The sequence below is a fragment of the Mirounga leonina genome, unplaced genomic scaffold (assembly GCF_011800145.1).
Source record: "Mirounga leonina isolate KUSES-001 unplaced genomic scaffold, KU_Mleo_1.0 Mir_93, whole genome shotgun sequence".
NCBI lineage: Eukaryota > Metazoa > Chordata > Mammalia > Carnivora > Phocidae > Mirounga > Mirounga leonina.
In genome coordinates, this window is record NW_023270854.1 from 27,027,413 (window position 1) to 27,055,230 (window position 27,818).

The following is a 27,818-nucleotide window of genomic DNA, read 5'->3' on the forward strand; positions in this document are numbered from 1 at the left end:
GTAAGGCTTTCATATAGACTCCTTTAAAATAAGCTTTCCTAATGTATTTGAGGTTATTTAAAATTTGGGTTTTGCCCATAAATATATAAGAATATCTCTTCTTCTGTGTGAATCAAGGCACATCTACACTGTACACCAAAGAAGGTAAACAAGACTGCTCCTTGCTTAGACCTACAGTTTCTACAGTAAGGCCTATAAGGCATGTATTGCTCAAGTCTCACCTCAGCATCATTTTGCTTCATTAGGCTCCAAATTCTTCAACATGCTAAGATCTTTTCTGATTCAGGGGATTTTGCACTTGCTGTTCCCACTACCAGGAAAGCACTCCCCATCGCTCTTTTGAAAGTTGGCTTGCTCTTGTATTTCAGATCTCAATTCAAACTCACCTTTAAAAGGCCTTCCTTAAATATACTATAAATACCTCCTCTCTCACCCATATCCCATTATTCTCTATTTTTAAAAGGAGACTAAAATTACCTTGCTCATTTGTGTTTACAGTTTATTGTCTGTCTGCTTCATAAAATATGAGATACAAGAGGGCAGGGGATTTGTCCCATTAATTACTGTATCTGCAGCATCTAGAAAAATACCCAAAACCTACCAGACACCTAATATTTGTTGAACAACATATATTTATATTCAGTATTTATTAAGCAAAAGATATTTTGCTGGGGCCTGTGATACCATTTTTTAAAAATAAGTTTCATTAAAATAGAATCTTGAGGACATTTTGCTTTTTCAAACATTGGCATTTTAAAAGCCCCCCCCCCCTTTTTTTTTAAAGATTTTATTTATCTGCGAGAGAGAGAAAGAGAGACAGAGAGCATGAGAGGGAGGAGGGTCAGAGGGAGAAGCAGAATCCCTGCTGAGCAGGGAGCCTGATGTGGGACTCAATCCTGGGACTCCAGGATCATGACCCAAGCCGAAGGCAGTCGCTTAACCAACTGAGCCAGCCACCCAGGCGCCCAGGCCCTTATTTTTTAATAATTTCCCAACCATTTAAAAATTTTAAGGACAAACTCTGCTACAAGTGCAGTTACCCTTTACTTCAGCACTAACTTTATCTACAAATGCATCATATTAGCTTAACACATGCCTTTCAGATATACACAATAATAATAAAGGCTTAAGTGACAAATATTTTTTCAATATCAGCTACAGGAAATGCAAATAACATGCCATTTTTTCCTTGTTTAAATCTATGGCTCAATTAATATAAGCTATTAATGTTTAAATAAATACTAAGCCACTTCATAATTTGGTTTCACCCACAATTATACAAGAATACATGTTTTGGGGGCACCTGGGTGGCTCAGTTGGTTAAGCGACTGCCTTCGGCTCGGGTCATGATCCTGGAGTCCCAGAATCAAGTCCCACATCAGGCTCCCTACTCGGCAGGGAGTCTGCTTCTCCCTCTGACCCTCCCAGTCTCATGCTCTATCTCATTCTCTCTCTCAAATAAATAAATAAAATCTTAAAAAAAAAAAAAAAAAGAATACATGTTTTGTGGGGTACCTGGCTGGTTCAGCTGGAAGAATGTGCAATTTTTTTTTTTTTTTTAAGATTTTATTTGACAGAGAGAGCGCGCATGCTCAATCAGGGGAAGCGGCAGGCAGAAGGAGAGGGAGAAGCAGGCTCCCACTGAGCAAGGAGCCCAACGCGGGGCTTGATCCCAGAACCCTGGGATCATGACCTGAGCAAAAGGCAGATGCTTAACCGACTAAGCCACCCAGGTGCCCCGAGGGTGCAACTCTTTATCTTGGAGTCATGGGTTCAAGTCCCACACTGGCTGTAGAGATTACTAAAAAAATAATAATAATAAACTTTAACCAAAAAAAATATATATATATATATATTTTGTGTAAATCAAAATATATCTACATTTTACACTTAAGAAAGTAAACAGGGCTACTCTGATAACTTTCCCTAAAAACAAATATCCATTGTTTTTATTCACTTTGTAGAAACCACACAAGCAGTATATTTTTCCATACTGCACTTACTTAAAACCATGCCCAAGGCATACCGTACAATTAATCAATAAAAGTAAAAACTATGCTGGGGCATCTGGGTGGCTCAGTCAGTTAAGCATCTGCCTTCGGCTCAGCTCATGATCTCAGGGTCCTGGGATCAAGCCCCACATCAGGCTCTCTGCTCAGTAGGGAGTCTACTTCTCCCTATGGGCTCTCCCTCTCTCTCTCAAATAAATAAAAATAAAATCATTTAAAAAAAAAAAGTAAAAACTGGGCGCCTGGGTGGTTCAGTTGGTTAAGCGACTGCCTTCGGCTCAGGTCATGATCCTGGAGTCCCAGGATCGAGTTCCGCATCAGGCTCCCTGCTCTGCGGGGAGTCTGCTTCTCCCTCTGACCCTCCCCGCTCTCATGTGCTCTCTCTCTCATTCTCTCTGACTCAAATAAATAAATAAAATCTTTAAAAAAAAAAAAAAAAGTAAAAACTATGCCATATAGAGGAGGGAAGGAGTTATTAAGCAAGGGAAGTGCTATCCAAATAGCCTCACAGCAGTCTAAACAAATTTTTTAGTTATTTTTTTAATTGGTTTAGCTTTGAAATCCAAAAATTATTAGCTGGCTTACAGTTTAAATATTCAGTTATATGTGTTTGTTCAGGTGTTTGTTTTGGGGTTTTTTTAAGGACTTTTTATTTTGGGGGTAACCAGGTGGCTCAATTGGTTAAGCATCCAACTCTTGATTTCAGCTCAGGTCACGACCTCAGGGTTATAAGATCAAGACCCACGTGGGGCTCCACACTGGGCAAGGAGCCTGCTTAAGGTTCTCTCTCCCCCCTCCCTCTGCCCCTTCCCCCGAAGAAAAAAATAAATAAAAGAGGCTGTTCTATTAAAAAAAAATTATTTTTAAGTAATTGCTATACCCAACATGGGGCTCTAACTTATAACCCTGAGATCAAGTCACATGCTCTACCGACAGAGCCAGCCAGGCACCCCTCAACTATGCATTTATTACTGAATCTATGATTCAAAAATGATGCACTCTCCTAGCGCTAAAAATCAAAGCAACTGGACTGCTTCTACGCTGTTGGAAAAACACTTCTTATATGAATGGAACTTAAAAAAAAAAAAATCATGAGACCACCAACAACAGTGCAGCTTAACTCTAAGAGAATAGAAATTTCTGCCTCCAAGACAGTTAAGATATAAAATAGATTATAGCTTGCATATTCTACTAACTCACTTTAAGTAGTAGTAACTTTCCTAATAATTGGGACCGAGATTAAAAAAAAGCAAAATCCCTGACAATCAATTATGGGTCTTTAAAACCACTTTCTAAGTTCTTTGCCAAACTTAGCCTACCCTACACCTAAAAACTTAAAAAAAAAAAGACCCACGTTAAGGTGTTTTGAAGTTTTGCATGGTTTTACTTTTTAAAATAAAAACATGAACAGAAGACAGAGACCAAGAGACAAATTGCAACCCAAGAAAATAAAACTAGAATGAAGCAGGGCTTTCAAACAGTTCTGTATGCCAACTTCCTGCTGGTGTAGGCAACTGTCAAACATTATAAAGTAACTCTACAGTGTCAGGCAAGTTGGATATCAGAACAGATAATATGACAATCTAACGGTGGGAGAGAATCACAATATAAATAATCATCCAAAAAAATTAGCACCTACTAATTATTACCTGATTTTTCTGACTGTGGCACACAACACATACACTGCTATGAGAGTGATTTTTAAAGCAAAAAAAAAAAAAACACACACACAGCAATGACTGAGAAAATTTAAGCCCAAGAAATTAAGAGTTAACCTTAAACACGGGGGAGGAGGGAAACAGCACATTATGAAGAAAGCAAAAAAAAAGAAACCAGTTACTTGTGCAAATGTTTTTACTCACCCCCTTCAGCCCCATTATACTGCAATCTCCTTTGAAAACAGGGATTATATTAATCGTCTTCAGTTCATTCACAGTTCCTAATATAGAACGTTTTTTCCCTAATACATAATATTTAATAAATATTTGTTAAACTGATGAACTGAATCGTTTTTAAAAATCACCAAGACAGGGCGCCTGGGTGGCTCAGTTGGTTGGGCAACTGCCTTCGGCCCAGGCCATGATCCTGGAGTCCCGGGATCGTGTCCCAAATCGGGCTCCCTGCTCGGCAGGGGGTCTGCTTCTCCCTCTGACTCTCTTCCCTCTCGTGCTCTCTGTCTCTCATTCTCTCTCTCAAATAAATAAATAAAATCTTTAAAAAAAAAAAAAATCACCAAGACCACTAATGAAACCCCTTGTTTGCTTAACAGCACTATCAACTTGTATATAAAAACGTATTCCATTACACAGAGTCAACATGATTTCTGACAGTGTAACTCTCCTTTATCTTTCCACATAAAAACGTAAGACAAAAACAGACACCACTGCTAATAGCCTAGTAAATCTATTTCCTTAGTTAGAATACTGTATATAAATGCTGTGAACTTATGCATAAAGATGCAAAAATCAGACACTACGAAACTAAATTTCTTAGGCAACATAACACAAATAAGGTAAAAGCAGCATTATCTTACTGAAAGTCACACAAAGCCCCATCTCCCCAGATGTTCAGTTCTAGGAAGAATCCATTATGTCTATAACAGTGATGTTGCCAAATCTTTTGAAATAGAAAAATTAACCTTTCTTCTAATTTTTATATATACACACTTCATTTTTTTTTAAGATTTCATTTATTTTTGAGAGAGCGCGTGAGCACGAGTGGGGGAGGGGGCAGAGGGAGAAGCAGACTCCCGCTGAGCAGGGAGCCCCATGCAGGACTCGATCCCTGGACCCTGGAATCATGACCCGAGCCAACGGCAGAAGCGTAACTCAGCCCCCCAGGTGCCCACTAACCTACTTTAATGACAACAGTACTTTTATCTTAGTAAGCACCAATATCTCAAAACAAATTTTGCTCCCAAAGGACTTCTTTTTGATTATTTGTTGGATTTGGAGTTAGTTTTTCCCGAGAGAGGGGTAGGTAGCATGGATAATATGAACAGTGCAGGAACCAAAGATCAGGACTGAAATAAACCCCCTATAATATTACAATGTAGCGGAAATAGCCCTCTTCTCCACAGCAACTCATCCCTTCCCTTAGCTCTCAAAAGGGAGAGATTGAAAAGGCTATACAAGGTTCAGTATAAAAGCCTCAGAACTGGGAATGATGAAAGGCATTCAGGGTGAGGAATCAGGAGTAAGTAAGTAATGCAGCTCAGCAATGAGTATCAACAGCTGCTAACACCACAGAGAACCAAATGTTATGTGCCTCCTGATGCAATTACTCAACATCATCGATAAGGTATATTTTTGCCCCTTCAAAGAAAAAGGAGAGAAACAATATACATTACAGGGGTGCCTGGGTGGCTCAGTTGGTTAAGTGCCTTCGGCTTGGGTCATGATCTCAGGATGCTACAACTGAGCCTCACATCCGGCTCCCTGCTCAGTGAGGAGTCTGCTTCTCCCTCTCCCACTCCTGCTCCCCCCGGCTCTCAAACAAAATCTTAAAAAAAAAACAACAACCAATATACATCATAGAAACTGAATCTGATCAAGCCTCTAAACCTAATACCAAATAACGAGAGACCAAAGGGACAGAAACATGTTTAAAACCACCACAGGAATGTAACTGACAAATTCAAATGGGGAAAACTGTTTCTTCAACAATTTGCCAGGGGAAAAAATGTAGGGGGAACCTTTAGATTACCAAACAATACACAGACCTTTCTTGGTTCAGTAAAAATACATTTAAGAGACAATGGAGCAATCTGAACACTAAATATCATACGACAGTAAGGAATTATTGCTAATTATTTTCAGTGTGATAATAGTTATTTGGGTTTTTTCCTTCATGAGTGAAGTTGACTAAGAAACTGCAGTGCTAAAAGATTGGAGTACAGAAAAGGAACACTAAAAATTAATGTAGCTGAATGGATTTGGCCCACCCAGACTGAAATATAAATTGTGAGACTGCAACCACGGGAAGAGAGCGGCTTTGCTTGCTTGCCAGCCAACCTTTTCTCCACTGATACAAGCTCTATAAATAGGCCAAGAGTGATAATGACTGCTCAAATCACTTCATGTTGCAGATACTACCACTACTGACATGTATCTGGCCCAGCCTCAGACTGTGAATAAACCAGCATCAAGAGCCAAGGAAGTACCAAAAGGAAAGAATGCACTATGGCTGATGTGAGACCCTCTTAAGTACTCAAAAGCACCATCAGTATAAATCAAGGACACTTTAAAACACAGGTTCTAGATTTCCTCCAAGATCTCTGCTCTGGCCATTTCTATCTCCCTCAGAATATAGTACACATAAAGATGGGATAAAGATGGGTCACCACATGCTAGGACCTGAGGTCCCCAAGATAAATGATGCCAAAAACCTAACATAGCAATTATATGATGGACTGTAGTGTAATAAAGTAATGGGAAACCCTTGATGATAAAGCACTGATGTAAGAATAAACTATGCTTCTATGCTAGGTTAAAACTAGGGCAGACAGGATACCACTTAAAATCTTAACCACATGAGGTTTTTGTTCTTAATACAGAAAGGAAAACAGTTCTGTTTTCCCAGAGTTTTAGTCCACACCCAACTTCCCTATCCCCAACAATACCTTTCCCTAATTATAAGACACCTAGCAAAATGCTGACTCAGAACATCATAAAAGTTTTTTTTTTTTTTTTAAACCAGACAACTCAGTATAAAATAACTTCTGGACACTTTGGTCGGTATCTTGTTTCCCTAATGTTTACCACACTAATGAAAACTTAACACTCTAGATTACCTAAGGACAAGCCTAGTTTATCCAGTCTTAGGAATGACTGCTATAAATTTTAAAAGATTTCCTTTTCTTGCTCTTTGAACAATCAAAACTAATTTACTAATACATGGACTTGAATCCCAGGCAGAGGAAAAAGTATTTTATAAATGAACTGGCAGTACAAAAAAGAACACTCAAGTCTCCAATCATTTTCTTTCACACTTAAGAGACCTATTTAAGAAAAATGTCAGGCGCCTGGGTGGCTCAGTTGGTTAAGCGACTGCCTTCGGCTCAGGTCATGATCCTGGAGTCCCAGGATTGAGTCCCACATCAGGCTCCCTGCTCGGTGGGGAGTCTACTTCTCCCTCTGACCCTCCCCCCCCATGCTCTCTCTCTCATTCTCTCTCTCTCTCTCAAATAAATAAAATCTTAAAAAAAGAAAAAAGAAAAGAAAAATGTCATGGTGGGGGGGCAAGGAGGAAGAAAAATGTCATTCTCCAATACCTTATTTGAAATGATTTTAGGGGCGCCTGGGTGGCTCAGTCATTAAGCGTCTGCCTTCAGCTCAGGTCATGATCCCAGGGTCCTGGGACCAAGTCCCACATCAGGCTCCCTGCTCAGCAGAAGGCCTGCTTCTCCCTCTCCCACTTCCCTCCTTGTGTTCCCTCTCTAACTGTGTCTCTCTGTCAAATAAATAAAATCTTTAAAAAAAAAATAAAAAATAAAATTATTTTATAAAGGAAAAGACTAACTCCATACTACACTTTGCTATACAGTACTTTTTCTGCTATAGCCTACTTTTCTTCACATTTTAGGGCAGGAAAGAAACTTAGAGGTCATCTGGCTCACTAGATTTGAGTACCTTATGCAGAAATTGTTTCTTTTCTCTTTCTACCCATCCCTACCTGGCACCTAAGTACTCAGTAAATGGGCTTCTGATTTAACCAGATATAAACACCTCCACATACAAGTAAGTCAGTTCTGTGGTAAATTTCTACTTTTAATTAATCTTAACTAGAAAATAACCATCCAGGTAGTTTTAAAATTGAATCAAGTCAAATTAATAAATTAGGACTTATACCATCTATCTTTCGGCTATTAAGTGACAGAATCAGAGGTCCCTGTTTTAAATGAAGACATGAAAGAGAACAGAAACAAAACTTAAAATGAACACTATAAAGCCACAAATCCTAAACAAGAGAATCATCAAATCTGAGTATGCTGGTTATTTTATGTTATTTTTAAACCATGTTTACTATTATCATCTGCTACTAATAGGTTATGAAAAATATGTATAATATATACAACACACATTTCCTCCCTTAGCCCAGAAATATAGAAGGAATATAAAATACTTCTTAGTTTCACCCTGCTCCTTCCTTTTACAAGGATCTGTAGGCTGAGTGTGAAAACTGAACATCAATCCCACTTGTGCTGAGAGGCTGCCCACACACAATCAGAAAACACTATTTCCCCTATCTATCATGAGCCCTGAAAAAGCAAGGAGTGTAGGTACAATTAAAGATAAACCTTAAAAGGATTTAGAAAAGTTTCATGACAACAATCAAATTTAAATTTAAGACTGGAATTTAAAAACTAAAGAAAAAGAACTATCAGTCTGACAAATAAGAATCAACCCAAAATAAAAAATGAAAATCAGTGGGGCACCTGGGTGGCTCAGTCGAATGAGTGTCTGACTCTGGATTTCGGCTCAGGTCATGATCTCAGGGTCCTGGGATTGAGCCCAGCGTCACTGTCACGCCCCACACTGAGCCTGCTTACGATTCTCTCTCTCCCCTTCTCCCTCTGCCCCTCTCCGCTCGCTCACTCGCTTGCTCTTTCTAAAATAATAATAACAATAATAAAATTAAACCAGCAACATTTCTACTCATTGAACATAAGGATGAAGAAAATCTTTCAAAAGGAATGCCTATCACATCCTTCATATTCCACCTCAGCTTTTTTCCCCTGAAAGAAAGTAACACTTTAGCAGACTAAGCACAACCCATCCCTCTGTAAACTCAAGGCACTGGCCACACTTAGCCAGTCAAGATTGATCCTCATGACTTTGGGTAAGCTGCTACCCAGCCGGAATGCCCACCTGGAAACTCATCTCAGAGTCAGATTTCAATGTTCTTTCAGCATCAGGACCTTGTCAGTCCTGTTCACCAGTGTATCTCTAGCAACCAGGGCACTAGGGGCACACAGTAAGCAACCAATAAATTAGTGCTGTGAGAAGAGGTTCTACCTAATGTGCTGTCCTCTGTTTCCTCAAAGTTTTCAAAAGCTCTTCCCCAACTACTAACATGTCTATTTCATTTTTACTACAGCTATCCAAGAAAATTTCTTTGGCCCCAGATTCTTTCCTAAAATAATACAGAATACCGTAATCAGTATGGTTCAAAAGAAAACACATTAATAGCACATTGTGAGGGGCACCTGGCTGGCTCAATCCACAGGGCATGTGACTCGATTGCAGGATCGTGTTTGAGCCCCATGTTGGGTGTAACATTTACTTAAAAAATAAAAATTTTAGGGGCGCCTGGGTGGCTCAGGTGGTTGAGCGACTGCCTTCGGCTCAGGCCATGATCCTGGAGTCCTGGAATGGAGTCCCACATCGGGCTCCCTGCTCAGCAGGGAGTCTGCTTCTCCCTCTGACCCTCCCCCCTCTCATTCTCTCTCTCAAATAAATAAACAAAATCTTAAAAAAATAATAATAAAAAAATAAAATTTTAAAAGTAGCATAATTTTGGGACGCCTGGGTGGCTCAGTTGGTTAAGTATCTACCCTCAGCTCAGGTCGTGATCCCAGGGTCCAGATCCTGGGATCCAGCCATCAGGCTCCCTGCTCAGCGGGGAGTCTGCTTCTCCCTCTGCCCCTCCCCCGTTCATGCTCACTGACTCTCTCTCAAACATGCTCACTGACTCTCTCTCAAAAAAAAAAAAAAAAAGTACCACATTTTAAATCTTTTACAGTAAAGGTTTTCTCAAGTACTGTCAATTGTAAGCATGTAAGCATGAATATACATTTGTTTTTACATCCCTAGTTACATGCAGGAAAATTAGGAAGGTCTACGATGATTTGCCAAACTTACAAACATAGGGTTTGGGTCTCTACTATATACCTGTTCCAAACTTTAAAAAGAAAGATAAAACAATAACAAAACCATTCTAATTTCACATACATCAAGTTTACTCATGCAGACGTCGGAACAAAACCATAAGATTGAGGATCCCAGCAAAACAACTCCTTGAATAATAAGTTTACAAGTTACACGAGCTTGGAGAAGTTACTAGTCATACAGTAGACTGTATGGTACTTAAGGTACCATTGTCACAAAATAAAATCTTTGAAGGACATATACTGAGCACTCAGTTCCAACAGAACTGCATTAAATTAAAATTTAAGCTGAATTTATCTTTAATATCAGATCTTGAGTTAATCACGAAGAGTATAAGACAGAGCATTAGAACACTTTCATAAATGCATTTAATAGTAATATAAACTAAATTAGTAATGTAACAACTACACTGTGAATGTAGTATGAAGCTAGCACTGGGGAAAGCTTCCAGCTCCACTTCTTTTTCACAAAAAGATGTCAGATGTCTTTTTCACAAAAATATTTTCATTAAGAAATCATTTAGCTGATGCTTTAGGTATAATTACCTGGAAATGTCTCTCTGCCTTCCATGTTGTATACACCTATATTGAAGTTTACATCTACAAAATGTTAATGTTATGAAAAATAAGTATAGTTTGAAGTTTTAACAGTACAGTGATACTGAAAAGCACTCTGATTTAAAAATGGCTAAAAACAGGGGCATCTGGGTGGCTCAGCCAGTTAAGGGCTGCTCAGGTCATGATCCCAGAGTCCTGGGATCGAGCCCCATGTCAGCTCCTGCTCCCTGCTCGCTGGAGAGCCTGCTTCTCCGTCTCCCTCTGCCTGCTGCTCTGCTTACTTGTGCTCTCTCTCTCTGTGTCAAATAAATAAATAAAATCTCTAATAAATAAATAAATAAAAATGGCTAAAAATATTTTTACTTCTCAATGTAACTGCATGAAATTTCACTAAGATTCTTTTGAAAGCAGCATAGGTCATTGCAGTAAATTCCATCTTAGTTTCCTGAACTAAAATTTAACTCAATTTTTTATTTACTGAGCACCTACTGTGCATAAAGCACTAAACTAAGCATCCCATTGGCCAGATTAGACACCCAAAATATTACACTTCCCACTAACAAACGGTCAGCGTTTTGACTCCTCAGGACATCAGGTAATAACTATCAATTGTAGGCCTCTAAAAATGCTTGTTAAACCAAAAGGCAATGCTCTTAATGGAGGAATCCAGATTGCCTGGATCAGCAGAACTACATTAGAAAGTTAACAGCCTCCATCCTCAAAATATCCCAGGAGAAGAAAGGGAGTGATTCAAACTGTTAGCATGTGCCCAACGACACTACATAATAATAGCCTAAGCAAAACTGCCAGATGTATTTGTAATTAAGAGGTCCAACCTTGACAAAGCATCATCAGTGAGATTTTCATCCTACTGGGTGGATGGATTCAGAAAGCAAAAGCTCAGTCAAGAAATGAAAAGCACATTAAGCATAAACTGCTCGGGCGGTTCGATCTGGAAGAACAAGTAGAGAGAGAGGTTCATTCGTTCAACCTGCGAGCCTCTATTCTGCGACAGCGGAGAGGAGGACTTAAAAGAGAGAATGAATGACCTGCGGTTTCTCGTGGGGGCTGCGGCCCCAACCGTAAACTGAGATCGGTGCTGTAAGAAATAAATTACAAAGCATGAAGTGCTACTGGGGAGAAGTGAAAACCCCCCGGGAAAAGTCAAAGAAGGCAACGATCTTTAACTTCGCGCCCGTCAGTTTACATCTTCGCCGATTTTCTACCTAAAGTTGACAAACTCTCCAGAAGAGGTCAATTTTGGAGGCTGACACATGCCTCCCCTCGACCGGCTGCGTCGGCCGACCGAAAGTAGAGGAAGCGCCGAGAGGCAAGCGGCGCCAGCCAAAGGAAGCCTCTTCTCCCTCCTCTTAGGCCACGGCACTGGGGCGGCCGCCTGGGCTCCTGGGAGCAGGGGCAGGTGTCGGCGCCAGATCGCGGCTCGCGGAGCTGGCAGAGTTGGCAGGGCCACCGCCGCCGCTTCTCCCGCGGGCCGGGGCGCCGGAAAGTTGCGTGAAGACAACTCCAGGGCCGAAAAGCCGCTCCCCCGCGCGGCCCATGGGCAGCGGCAACCCCAGCCTCCTCGCAGCCCCCCGGGAGAGGGACCCGCGACCCGGGGAAGGGGAGAGGAAGCTCCGCCCGCCAGCTCGGCCGGGCCGGGAGGACCCGAGGGTCACCGGCGGGCGGACGAACAAGGCGTCCAGCGATTCCGCTCCTGCCGGGAGCCCCCACCCGGGCCGTGCCTCCCGCCAAGTCCGGGCGCAAACACTCTGCGCCCGCCGGCCGGGCCCGTCACGACCCCGGAGCCCGGGCGCCGCAGAGCCCACACCGCGGCCCGCACCCCTCCAGCCCAGCTCGACCCCTCCCCGAGACGCAGCCTGGTCCCACCGCTCGACCGGCAGCCGGGCCCCAGCCCTGCGCACCTTCCCGACTCACCTGCGCTCCGCGGCAGCTCTGTACCTCCTCCCCGCTCCGCGCGCCCCGTCGGGGCACGCACCGACGCCCCGACCGGGACTCCCCGGGCCGCGGTGACTCGGGGCGCGACGGCCACCGCCGCCTTCTCCACCTCAGCACCAGCCCCGGCGGCGAGCTGAGGGTCGCGGTCAAAGCCCCGCCGAGGCTAAAGCGAATCTCGCCACCTCCACAGCCTCCACCACCAAGTCCCTTCACTCGTCCGCGCCGCCCGGAGAAAATGTCACCAGAGGCCGTTCCGCTCGGCGCCTCACTTCCGCCCGGAACCACAGAGCCCGCACGGGTCGGCTAGAGCGGCCGCTGCGGCGGCAGCCTCCAGGGACTCGAGCGGGAGGCCGAGGGAAAGCCAGAGAGCGCCATCTGGCGGAAGGGAACAGGCGCTCCTCCCGCTGCAGAGTGCCTGGCGCGCAGGCACCAGCTTCCCCGGCTTCTTTCCCGCGCTCCATCCATCTGATCAGGCAGCTCCCTTCCAGACCTGTCCTTCCCAGAGGGTCGGAAATCAGTCAGTGCAAGCTAAGGACAATGCCCTAAGAGAAGGACAACACTCCGTTTTCCGTGCGCTTCTCGGTACTCACCCCTTCTGAAGCCTTCCCGAATGAAGCTCGTAGTGTCTGAATCCTTGAGTGACTCCAGCAGCGGGTCCGCTCTCTTCTCTCCCCACTTTTTCGCGGATGCCGACAGCTCGGCTCGAGGAGACTCGGCTGTGCTAGTCTCTTGCAGTGGCATCAACATCCCGTTCAAGTTTTTGGTCGGTTACCTTGCAGGCCTGGCAGATAGACCGCCACCTGCTGGTGAGTCAGGGTCAGTGGGGGAGAGCCCGCTCCGCCCCTCCGCGCGCTGCAAACGCCCCAAATTCCACCTCTGCAGAGTCACTCCTCTCATTTGCACTTCACCGTGGGCAGGGTGACGCACCAGGGGACTCTGAGTTTTCGAGGCCCTTCCTTTAGGTCTGTGATTGAAAGAAACGTGCTGGACGCGGGCCCTGGAGGAAAGGTGACCGGCCACCTGGCCGGTACTGGGCTCAGAGGTACGGCGAACAAAATGCAATTCGAGATCTAGCCAAGGGCCGGCGCTCCCAAAGTCAGGGTTTTGAGAAGTAAATGAGTAAATAAGAGCGTGAGGAGAAAATGTAGAAGGTCTTCACTTTTTCAGGAGCCGTGCTGACACCTGGGGTAACACTACCCAAGAGGAGACTATGGAAATCACAGCGCTGGCCCCACATCCCCCTTAACATCAGTCTCCCCTTCAGATCTGGTGCTTCAGCTCCCCCAGTTCACTCATTTATGCTGACTGGCCACAAGCATGGGAGTTCTCCGTCCATGATTAAACAAACACATTGATAAAATAATTTTATATTAATAGCTAACTTTTGTTGAATGCCCACTGTGTGCCAGGCACTGTAGCATGTGCTTAAATGGATTCATTCATTTAATCTGCACAACAACCCTATAAGCTCAGTACCATTACCAGCTCCAGGTGACAAAAATGGAAACTGAGGCCCAGAATGGTTAAAGTGACCCACCCAAGGTCACACATCAGTAAGTGGCAGGACGGGACTCCAACACAAACAGTCCAACTCTAGGGCTTGCTCTCCCAGCCTCTACCACGACCTACCTCTTTGAGACTCACTGAGAACATACCGTGTGCCCAATAAACATTTTGTCTATGTTTATTTCACTCACTTGTTCATCCCTTTGTTCATTTATTTCCCTGCTACCTTAGTCCTCAAGGAATTTGAGAAGTTGTCAGGTAGTGATAAGAGCCCAAGCTCTTTCAGAAGAAAAAAAGAAAATTTTACTACCAAGAACATACCTGTCAGTCTTGAAGTGAAAGAATAAATGTGGGCTAATATCTTCGGTTTTAAAACTACTCCTTGACAATCTTATCTCATCAAGGCTGTAGACATACTGAATTGTCTCCCAGAATCCCACGTGCAGCACATGCTCAGCTCTCCAAGCTCCTGAAATCCCATCTCCATAAAACCAGCCCGGCCCAGCCCCCCTACCACCCCCCCACATCACTAGCAACCCCCTCCATCCCATTGTCTCTACCAGAAATTGAACACGATCCCTCTGCTCACAGACACCAGCCTACAAACATGTCCATCCCTTAGCCTACCTGCAGTGTTATTACTGAATCGTAGCGGTGGTTCTCCTCTCAATTTCGGTCCTAAGTCTTGGAGGCCAAGGCCAGGCCTGTCTGAATCACTCTCTAGCATCACTGCTTACACCTGGTGTACCACCAGCACTGGGGCTGGGCCTGCAGCAGATGCCTGTTAGAAATGGTGGCCTGGGGGCGCCTGGGTGGCTCAGTCGTTAAGCGTCTGCCTTCGGCTCAGGTCATGATCCCAGGGTCCTGGGATCGAGCCCCGCATCGGGCTCCCTGCTCCGCGGGAAGCCTGCTTCTCCCTCTCCCACTCCCCCTGCCTGTATTCCCTCTCTGGCTGTGTCTCTCTGTCAAATAAATAAATAAAATCTTAAAAAAAAAAAAAGAAATGGTGGCCTGAACAGTAGCATCAGAGCGTGGCTGGCCTTGCTTTGACTATAGCCCCTTCCCTCCTGACCAAGCCCGGAACTTCAGCCATTTCCTCCTGTAAGGGGGATGTTACTATTAGGACCACTCTCTAGATGAGGAAAGTGGGAGATCGGAGAGACAGACCCCTTATCTGTAGGCTCTGGGCTGCCCCCTCTCTTTCTTCTCAGATTGCTAAGAACCAGGCTACCCCTCCCTCAGCGTAACCACCCACCCCTCTACCCTCCAACCCCAGCATGACCAGCATTCACTACAATCTCCCAGTATGCGCTGTAAGGGGAAGTGTTGAACCTCTGCACTGCGCTGGCCACATAACCTCAGAAAAGTCACCCCTTCCAGAGTTAACACTACCTGCTTTAACTCAGAGCATTATTCCACAGAATTAAATTATGTCCTCCATGTGGAAGGCCACCCAGAACATTCTAAGGATACCAAGTAGCAGAGGGTCACATGGTCATCAGCACTAGGGGCTCTGGAATCTGACAGATCTGAATTTGGATACAGTTCTGCCTCCCTCTAGCCATGACCCCCTGGGCAGTTCGGTAACCCTGCCAAGCATAAGGGTCCTCACCTGTTCGCCACAGATGACTCCTGACACTACCTTGCAGGCTTTTGTAAGGGCTGGGAGTGAGGTGACTTGCGTATGTAAAGCTGTCAGCACAATTCTTGGCTCAGAGAGAACACTCCATAAACGGGACCCTTGTTCTGATGGCAACACTCCGGCTACGCACCTCCCACAGGCACCCAGACTCACACTGGTTAAGTACAATGATGCTGCCAACTCAGCTCCCAAGTTCACATGGAACCAGAATGGAACAGGGCAGATGGGGCCATGAAAGTGGAGCCATTCGTGGCCCAGGGTGGCTGGGCAGGGCACCTCCCTCAGCTCCCCTGTTCTCTGGGGTGGGCTGAGTGAGGCTTCTCTGTCTTGGGCTCCCGGTCCCTCTTTCCAGTCAGGTGACCCCCGTGACATTCCCTCTATATGGAAGTCTATAACTTGTATTAAAACGTGGAAATAAACGTAATGGACAGTTTAACATTTCTCAACAAGTGTGTGTTGTCCTCTCGTTTTTCAATGTAGGGACTAGCTCTGTGTGACACAGGACCCGACCTTGTGGGACCTCCAGGGTGGAAGGAGCGAGGGGTTCCTCGGACATGCACCCCACTGCCCATCTCAGGAACTGTTTGTTCCCTTTGTAACGTCTACCCCTGTGTACCTGTTGGGCATGTCCTTCCTCCCCACCCGTCTGACTCACCGGAGAGGGCAGTGGGGCCCTGTTCTGTGGCAGACATGAGGACGCAGGTGTGAATGGAAGAAGTCCATCTGAGCATCGAGCTGGGGAGACCCAGAAGCCTGAAGGGTTGTCAAGACAAGTGGTGCCAGATGCCAGGTGGGTGAGAGGCTGGGAGGAGGTAGGCCTGCAGTCGAGGGCAGTGAGGGATGCCTGAGGGAGGAGCCGGCATTGATACAAAGGAGGAAGAGAGTAGGTGCCCGAGGGCAAAGCTCCTGCCTCCTTCCTCTGAGCTCCCTTGGTGTCCAGCACACAGCTCGGCAGACAGGACAATCCAAGAAATGTTTGTGACTGACGGAAAAATACGCAGAGAAACTGACCTTGAGGGAAAAGGGGCAAGAGGTGGAAAAGCCCCTGGGATGTTTGGAGGATGACAACCCTAGGGCCAAGCTGCCTGTGGCCGGAAGGGAGGTGGGGGGCTGCGGGTGAGTGTAGGGAGCCTGGGCTGCCTTCCTTCAGCGCTAAGAGGGAAGCAGGGTGTGACGTCTCCCCCTCTGCTAAGTGTTATGATCAAAACCTCAGACAGCAGATCCTTCCTTGCCCACGAACAACCTGGCAAGGAATTGACCCCACACTGACCAACCACGGGGCAGGGAGAGCTCTGGGAGGGGAAGGCTCAATCCGGTTGCTGTTGAAGAAGAAGGAAGGAAAGCACTAGGAAAGAAGGGAAGGGCCTGCAGCCCTAGCCCCTTCCTTGTTGGGGGCAGATAGGATGGTTCCGAAGACACACTGGGATTTGAAAGAAAAGACTCAAGGGCTTCAGAGCCACGGAAACACCAGCCTTATGGAGAAGGTCCCCGGTCCCCCACCTTCCCCTCTCCAGCTCTGAAAACTATGATATTTAAGTAAGAACAACATCAGGGGATCCGTGGCATAATTAAAACTGTGTGGTCTTTGTCCTCAGTTCCTGACACAGAGCTCCTAAAAGCCTTGGAATTTCCTAAGTGATAAGAGTGCCTTTTGTCATTCTTAGGAAAGCCCTTTCAACCACACCTGAGTTTATGCTAATGAGGGTTCTCTGGGTGGGCCCGCAGGTAGCTTCAGGATGGGGGCCAGTTGCTGGAGAAACCAACCTCCCGAGGAGAGTGTTGAAACGTTCAGCCCCACCCCGACTCTGGGCTGGTGAGAAGGGCTGGAGATTGAGTTCAGTCACCAATGGCCACTGATTTAATTAATCATGCCTACTTCATGAAACGTCGTAAAAATCCCTGAATGATAGGATTCACAGAGACCGCGTACTGGTGAGCATATTGAGATGCTGGGAGGGTGGCCCTCCTGGGGAGGGCTTGGAAGCTCTGAGCCAAACCCCACCATGTTTCTTTTCCATTTGGCTATTCCTGAGTTGTATCCTTTGAAGTAAGCCAGTAATCATAAATAAAATACTCTCCTGAGTTCTGTGAGACATTCTAGTGAACTTATGGGAGAGTCATGGGAGCCCCCAAATCTATAGTCTGCCAGGCATAAGTGTGGGTAGCCTGGGGACGCCCCTTGCTCCTGGCATCTGAAGTGGGGGCCCTCTTGTGGGGTCTGCACTAACTCAGGGAATTGAACTGAATTATTGGAAGACCCACCTCTTGTCAGAGAATTGGTGTGATCGTAAAAACTTTGACCAAAAATGAACACACTTGATTTTAAATAAATGTTATGTTAAGCAAGACCAGTCCTACCAAATCTCAGACTCCTCACCTTGCTTCCCTGTGGTGTCTCCACGGTTTCACTGGAGATCAATGCTGCCGGCACCCAACACCCGGGGAGGCAGAGTGGTTTGAGGCTTCACCTCTCCCCATGGTACTGGAACATAAAGGAGTGCCTGGGAGGAGAAATTCACCTTTCCTGGTGATATTTCAGGTACCAAATCCTGTATAGAGACTGTCGCAACATTCCTCATTTGCACCTACTAAGTGGCTACTTCCTCTATTTGTGTCTCAGGAGAGCCCACGGAAGTCTGCATGAATGCCCTTCAATTTTATTTAAAAGACATCTATTGGGCGCCTGGGTGGCTCAGATGGTTAAGTGGCTGCCTTCAGCTCAGGTCGTGATCCTGAGGTCCTGGGATCAAGTCCTGCATAGGGCTCCCTGCTCCTTGGGGGGCCTGTTTTCCCTCTGCCTCTCTGTCTCTCTCTCTCTCTGTCTCTCTCTCTCTCATGAATAAAGAAATAAAATATTTAAATAAATAAATATATAAATAAATGACATCTATTGAAAGCCTACCCACTAAAAGCAAGGCACACTTGACATGTGGTATCTCATTCATCCTCCCCACAGTCAGCAAGAGCAGGTAGGTTTTACAGAAGAGGAAACTGAGGCTCAGAGAAGACAGTGCGCCTGACCAAGGTCACATGAGCTGAAGGGGCAGAGCCAGGATTCCTGGAAAAGGACACCTCTCACCTCCTTCCAGAACACCGCTGTCTGTCCGGGAACAGGGCTCAATCTAGAAACAAATCACAGGAGTTCACGGGTGGGACGTGGCAATCCCCAAAGCAGAGGAAGGACATGTGGGAGGAAGAAATGAATTCCCAAGAGCAAGAAGGACTTTGTAGAAGAGGAAGCTTTCGACCAGGGCCTTGGAGAAAGCAGGGTTTCCAAGGACAGAGATGAAGAGAAAGGTATGCCAGGCAAAGTCTGGCTCGGGGAAAGGCTGGGCTCCCGAAGTATGGGGCACACCAGACAGCCCGGAAGAGGTGTATTTCTTGTTCAAGTGATGTATGAAGTCTGTGGTTTGGGCTCTCCTCCCCTACCCCTCCAGTGCTTTTTTTTTAAGCTTTTTGCTGATGAATGCCAACAATACAAATGTGTTCGGAGCTTACCTATAACACTTCACAAGTATGGTTTCGTTAGGTCTTCTAAACAGTCAGGAAAGGTAGTAAGAGCAGGCATTGTTAACATTTTGCAGAGAGGGGCACCTGGGTGGCCAATCGGTTAAGCATCTGCCTTTGGCTCAGATCATGATCCTCGGGTCCTGGGATCCAGGCCCGCATCACATCAGGGCTCCCTGCACAGCAGGGGGTCTGCTTCTCCCTCTGCCCCTCCCCCTGCTCATGTGCAAGCACGCGCACGCGCGCTCTCTCTCTCTCACTGTCAAATAAATAAAATCTAAAAAAAAGAACATTTTGCAGAGATTATATGACTAACATAAGGAGATATTGAAAAAATGCTTACTGGATGAATGAATGAATGAATGAATGGACTTGCCCAAGGTCACCAGCACGGAACAGGAGAGTCAGGGCCAAACCCAGCTCGGCTGCCCCTAAATCCCAGACTCTTCACTACCGTACATCTCTGGGGGACTTAGCAATGCCATTGTGTGTGCCTGCGTGTGTGTTGGGGGGGGTGGGAATTAGACTCATTATTGTGTTTTATAATGTGCTGATCATTTGAAAAAGGCTCCAGCCCGAGAACAATACAAGCATTCATTAAAGTACTTCAATAGACTGACAGCAGCAACAATAACCTAACATTAAATGAAGCAGAGTATCTCATGTGACTCCTCTCTTGAGGAGTCGGTGCAAAGGCACCAGGCTTTGGGAAACAGGATGGGGCCCCCTGGGAAAAAGACAAAGCAGAGATTTACAGAACCTGTGTGGGGGCAGCAGGCTGGGAGGGCCCTCACCGGCCAGGCCGGCCAGCACCAGGCAGCTTCCAAAGGTCTCCCTCCTCTAGAGTTACTGTCCTTTACTGAAAACCATGAGTAACCCTCAAGCAGAGAAGGGGACCTTAGAGATAGCCCTTTTATTTTGCAGAAAAAATGTTTTTGTTTGGGGCGCCTGGGTGGCTCAGTTGGTTAAGCGACTGCCTTCGGCTCAGGTCATGATCCTGGAGTCCCTGGATCGAGTCCCACATCGGGCTCCCTGCTCAGCGGGGAGTCTGCTTCTCCCTCTGACCCTCCTCCCTCTCATGCTCTCTGTCTCTCATTCTCTCTCTCTCAAATAAATAAATAAAATCTTTAAAAAAAAAAAAATGTTTTTGTTTGCTAATTTTGCTTGTTGTGTCCCTTAAAGCACTCAGTAGAGCTGCTCTGGCTTTTTAATCCTGCTTGTGGTTTTTGCTGTGAGTCCTTCAAGTCACCAGAAGGGCAAAAGACCAGCTGGTGGGGAGGCCTCATGGAGTGATGTGTGTGTGCAAAGCCAACTCCTGAGAGAACACACACGCACGCACTGTGGGTCAGTCTGGGGGATGTATGAGATGCCGACTGGCCAGTCCCTGTCCTCAGAGAACTAAGATCTTGTTCATGGGATGTACACATTGGCCTTACCTAAGGCAAAAGCGTAAAATTGGTTTCTCTTTGGTGCGTCCGTGCTCACTACATCCAGGCCCCTCCTTGACCCAGTCAGTGTTGTCGCCGCCACTCAAAGCCCCAGGACTTTAGCCTTCTTTGCCTCTCTATTCCCCACCTCTGACAACCAAAACATCCTGGCCTAGAACTCAATCTCTAAGGCTTCTAGTCTCCACAGCTTAACAACAATTAATTAAGGAACCCAATTCCTACTAGAGTGACAGCTGACTAACACATGACTTCTCCCAGGCGATGGCATTTTGTCCAACTAACAAACTCTTCTCTAGAAGCCATCAAGGGATGACATAAAAGACAGGAATTTCAGATGGCAAGGCAGGTCAGCTGGGAGGAGGGAGATATTTTTGTTAGCCAGTCTTTTCAGAATTCTCAAATCACAACAATCTGACAGCGTAGGAGGACACATTCATCTATACATTCTTTTTTTTTTTTTTTTAAGATTTTATTTATTTATATGACAGAGAGAGACACAGCGAGAGAGGGAACACAAGCAGGGGGAGCGGGAGAGGGAGAAGCAGGCTTCCCGCTGAGCAGGGAGCCCGATGCTGGGTTCGATCCCAGGACCCTGGGATCATGACCTGAGCCGAAGGCAGCCACTTAACGACTGAACCACCCAAGCGCCCTTCATCTATACATTCTTAAGGCGCCTCAGCCCCAACTGTTTTGTAGTTCTGGTGTACTGGGAACCAAGAAGCTTTGGAATTTACAATTAAAGACGACAAGAGTAACTCAAAGGAAAAGAACATTAAGAAGACAGTTGAGAGGGGCGCCTGGGTGGCTCAGTTGGTTAAGCGTCTGCCTTCGGCTCAGGTCATGAGCCCAGGGTTCTGGGATGGAGCCCCACATCGGGCTCTCTGCTCAGCAGGGAGCCTGCTTCTCCCTCTCCCTCTGCCGCTCCCCCTGCTTGTGCTCTCTTGCTCTCTCTCTCTGTCAAATAAATAAATAAATAAAATCTTAAAAAAAAAAAAGAAGACAATTGAGAGATCAATCTGGGCTATTGATTATTAGTAGTACGATAATACTTCAGAGAAGGAAAGGTCAGTGCTGTGTAATAAGAGTCCTACTCTATGGTGGGAGGAGGCTGGGTCTACAGTGTAGATAGAATACAAATATGGAATGTTCCAGGCCTTTCTAAACTTCAGAAGCTTCAACAGCCTATCTCCTCAAATCTGCCCAGCACTGAGGGTTTGGAGTAGGGGTGGCAACCATGCCCCTAACTGGATTTCCCATTGCCACAAGGACCGCCGGAAGCATGCTTCCATTCTGGCAGGTCATGATCCTTTTGTGTAGTCATATCCCATCAGTCTGCCTCTTGGGAGAGGTGTGTTTTTAGCCAGAACTCCTAAGTCGACGTTGTTGAACTAGAAGAGCCAGAAACACCGAGGAGAACTTTTATCTTCCTGGAAGGCCCCAAAAGGCTGCTCCTGGCTCCCAGGGGGTGGAGATGTACCGTCACTGCCGACACTGCCCCGTGCCCACCGGAGCCCGGTAGCAGACAAGGCGATGACACTGGGGCTCACCCCAGCCAGTTCCAGGAGCTCTGCGGAGGGTCCCAGGGGCTACCGTCCTGCCTCTGCTGGGCTGGTAGCTCTCCCCCAAACAGGGACTATTTGTGTTCATCTGTCCTCCCCCCCCATCACCTGCCCTCATTCCCTTCCTCTCTCTCCATTCCTTTGCTGCATCTTCTGCTTCACCCTCTGCTCTTGCATTGTGCCCCGGCTCCCTGTGTGCTAATGTCACCTGCCCTGGGGCTTCCCTCCTGGGGCAGACAGTCGACTCTGGAGGAACCTGGAAGAAGGAATCAACAGCCCACAGAGTGACACTCAGCTGGCAGAGGCCAGAGCTGGTGGATAAATGTCCCGTCTTCTTTTCCTCAGGTGGACAATTCTGTGACCCCTTCTGCAGCGCTCCTCCAAGGCAACCAGCAGGACCATGTCCCACTCAGTCTCCATGGAGACCAGTGTGGTAGCATTCCCCGGGAATGGCTCTCCCTCTCTCCTCAAGTCACTGTATCCCAAGGAGCTTCACAAATCAACTACCTGTGTGTAGCTCTTGTCTCAGACTCTGTTTTGGGGGGGCACCCAAACCCAAGCCCGGGCTCTCCTTCCTCTCGTCAGTCTCCTCCACCCAGTCCCCACTCAGCCTTCCCTCTTCTCTTTGCTGGTCTGCTCTCTTCCTCTCAACATATATTGTCCTCCCCAGTCTACCTCAGAGACAGATGGTGTGTCCTTGGGCCAACTGAGGGTGAGGAAGTTGGACATTTTTTTACCACACCATCCCTTGGGAGCTTTGGCTCTGCACCAAGGTAGAGGGGGGCAGCAGGGACAAGAGAGGGGCTAAAGATGGGAGAGAGATATTTGTGATTTCTAAGAGGTCTTAACTGCAGTAGAGGTGACTAGCTGGACCTGAGAGAGAGAGAGAGAGAGTTCTATTGATCTCACAACCTTCTTGGGCACCTTGCTCCCAGTGGCCCAGTGCTGGCTAGAAGGATCCTTCCTGTCACACACAGCCTCACCCCTACCCCCTACCCAGCTGGGTTCATTTCCCTGTGGAGCTTCTTCTCTGGCCTCCCTGGGTGCCTCTTCTTCCCATGCACAGAGCTTGACCTTGAGCAGCACTTTTACTCTCCATCCTCATTGAGGGAAGGATACAATTTTCCTTACTGGGACTTTGAGTCTCTGGAAGGGAACATCCAATGCCTGAAGGATTCGCCTTCTGGGGCTGCCCCAAGCTGCTGAGAGGACAAGTCACCATACAGTCTTGAGAATGATAAAGCTCTCCCCAAATTGCCACACTCCAGGCAACAGATGAGGGGACGAGGGGCTAAATTCTGAACCAGTTCAGGTCTTGGCAAAATTTCTAGGTCAGAAGAGGGGGAAAGGGAGAAACATTTCAGGACTTACAGGATCCAGAATTCATTTCTAGTGGATGATAATCTAGTCCTCCCAACTCAAGTACGCAAGAAACATCACTTTCTTTATGTCCTAGAAATCAATTTAATTTCTACTCCGAGGCCCCCACCTGGCAGGAAAGACCATGTCAGTCATTGCTGAACTTTTTTTAAAGATTTTATCTATTTATTTGAGAGAGACAGAAATAGAGAGTGATGGGTGGCAGCTGGCTCTGTTTTCATGTTGTTTCGGGAAGCAGAAATCCTTGCTCCCACCCGTAAAGGAGGACCGGCCACCTCCATCATGGATGGCTATGCAAGGGTGAGAGCACCCACACCTCTCTCCCTTTCTAGGCCTTCACGATTTCTTCTCTCTCAAAAGCCATCTCCCCTCTTTACTCCTACCCTTCCCCCACAACACACACACACACATGCACACACGCACGCACACACAGACACACACGTGAAACCCAATGAGTTTAGATTTTTTTTGAAGGACAGGAAGTCATTGAACTCAGGCTCCTCTGCTTTACACCAAGCCCAAATGAAGGAATTACCAACCGGCCAATCCACTTGAAATGGAAGGGGTGGGGTGGAAAACTATGAGAAACACACAGATTAATATGTCAAAAATGTCATCCTGCCACTCATACATGCTCCAGCACTTTACAGACACCTGTTTTGGAGCCAAGCACCAAGCTAGCACTGGGGACACAGACGTGACAAGAGGAAGTCCTTCCAGGTGTAGTGCTCAGCCTAGTCTGTCCTAGTGGAGAACACAGACATGAGGCCACCTAACATTAGGACGGTATGACAAAATAATAGAAATATGTACCAAGTCATAGCTGACATGAGGAAGCTGCAGGCAAGACCTGGGCCCCAAGGAAGACTCAGCTAGGAGGAGGCCTCTGAGCCAAGACTTGAAGAATGAAGAGAATTTTGCAGCATGGAGAAGAGGAAAGATATAATAGGTGGGCATCCCCGTGGACTCTAAGAGCCAGGCCACGCTGGGGATGAGTGGGCCTGGACGTAGGGTGCCCATTTGGGAGTGGTGAGGGCACCTGTGGGAGAGGGGTTTAATATGTCACATGGGCTATGGTGCTTTTCCCTTTTCTGTCTGGTGTGGGGCTGGAGGTACAAGGTGCAATAAATAACCCCGACTCTCCTCCTCCTCTAGTTTGGGACCAACTGAGAAATAAGACACAGGAAATAGATGAACATTTAAAGGTCAACTTTATGGTAGATACAAACTAGACTGGAGGACACGGTACACATGTGCCCTCCCTAGGGACTTCCTGATATGTCCCAGCCACTGCAGACATTCACCTGACAGCAGACAGACCTGGACAGACTCAGCCCTCCCCCATGAAGCAGGTTTGGTGCATGACGAGCAGCTCTGAATATACATCCCTTTTTTTTTTTTTTTTAAGATTTTATTTATTTATTTGACAGAGAGAGACAGCGAGAGAGGGAACACAAGCAGGGGGAGTGGGAGAGGGAGAAGCAGGCTTCCCGCCGAGCAGGGAGCCCGATGCGGGGCTCGATCCCAGGACCCCGGGATCATGACCTGAGCCGAAGGCAGACGCCCAATGACTGAGCCACCCAGGCGCCCCAAGAATATACATCCCTGTAGTCAGGCAAGTCCTAAAGAGAATACTCTATTAGTTCACGAGGGCTGCCATAGTAAAGTATCACAGACAGGAGGACTTAACCAACAGAAAGTTATCTCCTCACAGTGCCAGAGGCCGGAAGCCCAAGATCAAGGTGTCAGCAAGGTTAGTTTCTTCTAAGGTCTCTTTGGTTTGCAGATGGTCTCCTTCCTACTGTGTCTTCACATAGCCCTTCCTCAGTCTGTGTGGTCTGTGTCCTGAGGACGAGGGCCATCGTGGACTGGGGCACACCCTAACAACTCCATTTTAACTTAATCCCCTCTTTAAGGGCCCCATCTCCAAATTCAGCCACATTCTGAGGTACTGGGGGTTAGGACTTCAACATGTGAACTCGGGAAGCTGGTCTTAGTATAGCATGCTCAGGTCCTTCCCTCAAACTTTCCAATCAGATGTCTTTCTTCCAGAGAGAGAGAGAGACCAGGGAGACTCCAGGAATGTGGCTCAGTGGAGTCAGCTCCACATGGAAACACGAGGAGTAGGGAATAGAGGTTCCATGTCACACCCCACACCCACTCTGTGGGTGCTCACATTACTATTGTTTTCTGGAATAAAGGACGATCCTCCACTTCTGTAGAAATCAAACTTGTTGCAGCACTTGCTCATCCATGAAACAAAGCAAAGAAGGAAAGGTAGGAGAGTTTCCAGGAATCACCTAATCCCCCTCCCTCCTTTACAGGTGAAGGAAGCCAGGTCCACAAGTTCAAGACACCAGCCTGGGGCCACTCAACTAATTAGCTGCCACCTGTCTTCCAGCCGTACCAAGCTCACTTGATGTTAAGGTCCCTGACATAAAACTCTCCTCCATTTTATGCCCTCTCCTGCGAAGTGCCCATGCTGAGGATCAGCACAGCTGTTTGAAAATGGAATTGAAGTAAAACATTCTGAGAGGGGCTAAGCGCTCGGAAGGGGCTGGAGCCGCTTGGCCTGGGCAGTGTGCTTGTTTATAGTTGCGTCCCCAGTGCCCAGCAGAGGGGCCGGGCCACGGTGGATACCCAATTCACCACCTGCAAGCATCATGGCTGAAGAGCCAGAAGACTGGATACAGTCATTTTTTCCAACTGGGTGAAGAGGGATTCTTCAAATGATAGAGCCGTGAGCATGGCATTGATCTGAGGCCCCTGCTGGGCTTGTTTGCTGGCACTTCTCCCCATTCTCCAGAGATCTTTCAAGGTCATCTTGGGCACTTTCCTCTCCTTCGTCCTCGTATTAAATTGGTTTCCAAGTCTCCTCACAGCCCCTTCTTTTCCATCTCTGTTGCCACATCTTGGCCTAGGCCCTTATCACTTCATGCCAGTCTGGACTCCTGTGTTGGGCCCAGAGGCCTGGGAGGCAGCTAGGAGGCTATCTTGCAGATCAGGCTGCAGGGTGCCCTTGTTTTTATCTCCCCTCTCAGTCCATGGCCTGTGTCTTCCGTCTTATCGGCCCCCCTCATGTGGAGCCCCTGCCTGCTCCTTCTCCTCCTCTAGTGTGAGACCAACTGAGAAATAAGGCACAGCTTCCACCAGCTCCTAGCTCCTCACCCAGCCAGTCCCACTGCCCACCTGCTCCCCACCTTGCCACTTCAGGTTTCAGTGAACTAGCTGCCCATAGAAAGATTCCAGCAAATCTATTCTCCCTGAAATAGAAGTGACCCATAATAAGGCTTAATGAGATCATCCCCTAAGGAATTTAATAAGGGACAATCGTTTCAGCCAGTCAAACGAGCCTGTCGGCTGTGTCTGAGGGAGTATTTGGGGGAGGCAAGATAGAGAGTTGATGCGCCGGCTCTGGGGCATGTTAGTGGTCTGGGGCCCCTGTGACAGGCGGCAGGAGTGTGGAGAGCAAGGGGACATGATGGATTGGCCTGGTGGGAGAACACAGAAGCACAACCTCACCTACTTCCGAGCTTTGTCAAGAGCTCATAGGAAACCTGATATCCTCCCTGACTCAGCTCCCCGTGAGTTCCCCAGGTCAGTTCTTGAGGCCGTCCGCCCAAGAACTTTAGGTGTCTGGAGATGAAGAGTTGTGAGAGGAGACCCTCTGCCCCTTCCTAAACTGACAGAGATGGGGGCGGGTGCCCAGGGTGGTGAAGCTTCCCTTACAGAGCAGGGCAATGAGGATGCTTGTTTTTCCTGCTTCTGAAAGATGATGGCTCCTGCAGCCAGGAGCGATGCCCGCAATGGCCAGTGTCCAACCTGGCAGCCAGATCACTGGGGACTCAGGGTGAGTCCTCAGCTGCCTGCGTTTTTCTCTGCTTGTGCTTCAGACGCCTCAACGGCACACTGCCTTGGCATCCACGGCCCCTTCCCTGCATCCGCTCAGCCACGAAGAAAATCATTCTCCCTCCCAACACCGAAGCACCCAGCATCTGCCCCGTATATCGAGTCTCCAAGGCAGGAGTTGGAGAGGCTGCTAGGTGTGACCAGCTGCTGCCCCAATTTGCGGACGGATAACCAGAGCCCAAGGAGGTTAAGGGATGTCTCCAATGCGCTGGTTCTCTATACCGCATAACCGATGACCACAATCTAGTGGATTAAAACAACACACACTTATTAGCTCAGCTTTCATGGATCAGGATTCTGGGTTTGGCTTAGCTGGGTCCACCACTTCCCAGTTTTGCTATGCTGGAATCCGGGTATCAGTTGGGGCCCCTGTCTCATCAGAGTCTCCCGTGGGAAAAGATCTGTTTCGAGGCCCCCTCGGGCTGTTGGCAGAATTCCCTCATGGGCAAAATTCAT

General features: G+C 47.1%; 1 protein-coding gene across 4 annotated transcripts in view; it reads right to left on the minus strand.

Moving 5' to 3' along the window:
• Positions 1-12,684, minus strand: part of CUNH18orf25 (chromosome unknown C18orf25 homolog) — an 82,952-nt gene extending 70,268 nt beyond the window's left edge. For 2 of the 4 annotated variants that reach the window (XM_034996079.1, XM_034996078.1), the window contains exon 1: positions 12,391-12,684. The gene's annotated coding sequence lies outside the window, so the exon portion shown is untranslated. The remainder of the gene's footprint in view (positions 1-12,390) is intronic. The other 2 variants (XM_034996075.1, XM_034996080.1) reach the window with 2 other exon arrangements.
• Between the last annotated feature and the right edge of the window lie 15,134 nt (positions 12,685-27,818).